The sequence below is a fragment of the Bos indicus genome, chromosome 23 (genome assembly GCF_029378745.1).
Source record: "Bos indicus isolate NIAB-ARS_2022 breed Sahiwal x Tharparkar chromosome 23, NIAB-ARS_B.indTharparkar_mat_pri_1.0, whole genome shotgun sequence".
Classification (NCBI taxonomy): Eukaryota; Metazoa; Chordata; class Mammalia; order Artiodactyla; family Bovidae; genus Bos; species Bos indicus.
The window spans coordinates 6,281,943-6,285,734 of NC_091782.1; positions in this window are offsets into that span (position 1 = coordinate 6,281,943).

Below are 3,792 nucleotides of genomic sequence, written 5' to 3' on the forward strand. Positions count from 1 at the left end.
ATTAAAGCATATTGCAGAGTTTCGTGTAAATTGAGGATTCTTTCAACTGCATGTGATAAAGAGACCAGCCATGTAGAGTTTTGATTATGAGAAAAAAATGCTGAATGCAAACATAATCACAAAAATTCTTTAATCCTTTAGCTTGAACAGAACAAATAATTTTATGACTTTTATAATTTGATAATTATTTCAATGTCAATAAAAAGGACACCCAGTGCTGCTTGGGGAGCAGTACCAGAGAAGGGACAAGACAGTCAACTCTTTCCATAAAATCAGTCATGCTTTGCTTCAGCTTCAAACAAACACTGTCTATACCATCAAGCAAACATTCACAAATTTACATTTCTTTCCCTTCCTCCCAAAAGAGTTGATCTTTTTCTCATTAACTGCAAACTTAGTAAGAGCATCTCTGTAAGTTTTTCTATTGATTCCCAAACCTTAGAAGTAAGACTTTTTCTTCCTTCTCTATTACAAGAGAAATATTTGATGTGCAAAAGGACACTTTTTTGTGTGTGTTGTGATTACTTGCATCCATGATCTATGCAGTAATAAAGTAAGACATGTACATCTTTGATAATCCTTGTAATAGTAAATGGAGTCAGTACACTTTTATTTTTAATTACTGCTAATTGTTGTCCAGACCCTTGAAAATTTGCCTACAATTTGGCAATAAGAACATATTTCTGGTAGAAGTACACTGAATGGTGTTTCATAATTTGAACAGAAAGACTGGCTAAATATTCAGTGTGGAAGACCATTACAATTTGTTTACACTATCTGAATTTCTATCCATAGAGTTGTTGGTTATTTATCACTTTCATTGGTGCTTGTCAAAGATCCTAGCTGGACTATGTTGATTTATTTTAAAATCATATTTTCCATTATTTTCATTACTGAATTAACAGATGCATTCTGTTCAAGGAGTTTCAAGAATTTCTTTTCCTTGCTTAATAAAAGTCTGCTGTTCAGAAAGCATTGCATTTAAACAGCTTAAACTTTGCATTTCAGTGTACAGTATACATATATAAAAATAGGTAATAGCAATCACCACAAGAATTGATGATTCCGTTTAATTATCTCACAGACACAACAGTGTCCAGATTATTTCACGTTGGCAAATAGCAATAACCATAATCAGGGGTTGAGTCATTGAAAGAATTGCCAATTAACAGTAGGTGACTTTGAAATCCAGTGCAAGCAATGGTTAACTTTTGGTTCATCTGCAAGAGAGAACTGTCATTTAAGATAAGGTGCAAAGCCAGAGTCGAACTCTAAAGTTTGGAAAGCCTGGTCTTCAGGGATTGGTGGGATTTCAGAGGTGGGCGTGGTTTCAAACAACTTTCATGGGAGTAAGGCTGCTGTTGATTGGTTGACTTTTAAAGTCACTGAAGAGAGGCACTTGCTGATTGGTTGTTGTCTACACTCAGCATTGATTGGCCGACTTTCAAAAGTTGTGGACACTTACTCATTTTCTACCCTTCAGAAGTAAAGCTGTGGTTGATTAGGGGTGGTTTCTGAGATTGTGTACAGATTCCAAGTTATCTTTATTTAGTGATGGTTACTTGTCATGACCTAGAACTCTGAAAAAACTGAAAGAGATTGTCCGGATTTTTATTTTTGATGTATGGCTTTCAGCTAACGTTCTCAATTTAAGTGATTTAAGTGCCAATTACTGTGACAGAAAACTATCTCTCTCTCTCTCTTTTTTTTTTTTTGTAATTTTTGGACGAAACCTGAATAAAGGACATGTAATGTGTCCAGTCAAATTTAGTACAGGATACGGAACAGAGTAATTAAGTACAAGACATGTTCTGTAAATACAGGACACATGACAACCATAATGATATGAATAACTGATAGGCTCTTCTACAGCAAAAGGTGAGTTTTGTTTTTAATTTTTCACTTTCCCACCTGTATTTGACCACATCCAGAGAGGAGAGCTTATATGTCTTATGTGTCCTCAGCACATGCAGGTTAGCAGACCATGCTGTTGTGGGAAACCTACTCTTCATTACACTGAACCTGAATTTTCACCCACTGAGCCAAATTCTAATCTTTGTAGTAACCCACAACCTGTCTCATCCTCCTATGATAGATTTTCCCCAAACATATGCTTTTAGTTATCATTTTCCACCCTGAGCTTTGTCTTATTAAGCTGAAATATCCAGATATTCAACACCATTTCTTTGTCTTACTGGGCTAGTAAATCTGAAAAAAGAAAGAAAGAAAGAATGTGTTTATGCCTTATTTCTGTGCAATTGTGCTGGCATGATTCCCATTTCCATTTTCTGTACTTAAAAATTGTCCCATTTGTAATTTAAGTTAGCATCTTACCTATAATTAATATTTTAAGCTCTTGGTTTTGAAGATAATTGCTTCATTTACCATTGTCATTGGTCTTCTTTTCCACCATTCCTCAAAGATAATGGAATAAGTGGAGGGATTTGTTTTTTTGAATTTCCATAGAATCCAGACTTGTAATTTTCTGGGCTATGAGCCCTGAGCTCTTACAACCTCTTCCTTTTATGATTTTTTAATATATCTTGTATTTCAATTCCCTCTTAACAACTTCTGTATCCTTTTCAAATACAGCTTTGAAAATCTGGGATTAATTCTTACAAAAGAACTGTTTTGTTATGGAAGAAGCTTTGTCTTTACAGATAGAAGGCTGCCATAAATCATATTTAACTTTGTATTTAATATGCCTTTATTACTCTTGTGATGAAAAGGGACATCTCATAGAGGCATCATATTTTGAGCTTTATAAAAGTGCATTTGATTCCAAGTTTTTTTCATAATTTTAAAATTAAATTATTATTAAATTTATTGACAGGGTGTTTGTAATAAAACCCCCAAATTACAATATTTTTACTTCCTTATGTTTGGTTCCAAGGAATAGCTTACATAATTCACAACATCTAAATATTGCAACTTGACCGTGAAATAAAATCCAAGTGAAAGGCAGAAAAGCAAATAATACCCACATTGTGTTGATGATCCAGAATCATTGCATTTCACACATAACATTGTACTTTTTATACATAACATGTTATTTTAATATATTTTTCATTTTGTTGGTAATGTTTAATTTAAAGATCTTTCCATGTTGATAAGTTAACAACTGGCTTTCTTTATGGGCTATGTGTATTTTAGCATTTGTCATTGATTTTCAATATCTACGTACTAAATGGAATTATCACAGCTGTTTTAAATGTAAGATGATTAACTTGGCAGAAAGTAGTTTAATGCAACATTGAACTTCTAGTGATGTAAGATTCATAAACTAATTGTTGATAACAGATTTGAAAGAAAAAAATTTTAAATATATATGTAATGCATTAAGTATGTACATAAGTAGATACAGAGAACAAACAGGTGGTTACCAGAGGTGGGTTTGAGGATAAGTGAAATAATGTGAGGGAGATAAAGAGGTACAAATTTTCAGTTACAAAAGAAAAAAAAAAAATGAGTCACTGAGATAAAATGTACCGCATGGGGAATATACTCAATTATATGGAAATATCTTTGTATGGTGACAGAAGATAATAGACATATCATGGCGATCACTCTGTAATGCATAGAAATATTGAATCACTATGTTGTATACCTGGAACTAAAAGTGATGGAGGTCAGTTTTACCTCGATTCCGAAACAATATGTAGACACTGGGAGGAAAGGCATCAAAATGCTGATCATGATTATCCCTAGGGGTTGGGGATTAGGGTGATTGTGACTTTTTACTTTATGCTTTGATGTATTTCTACTTGTCTGCAATGAACATGTATTGCTTGC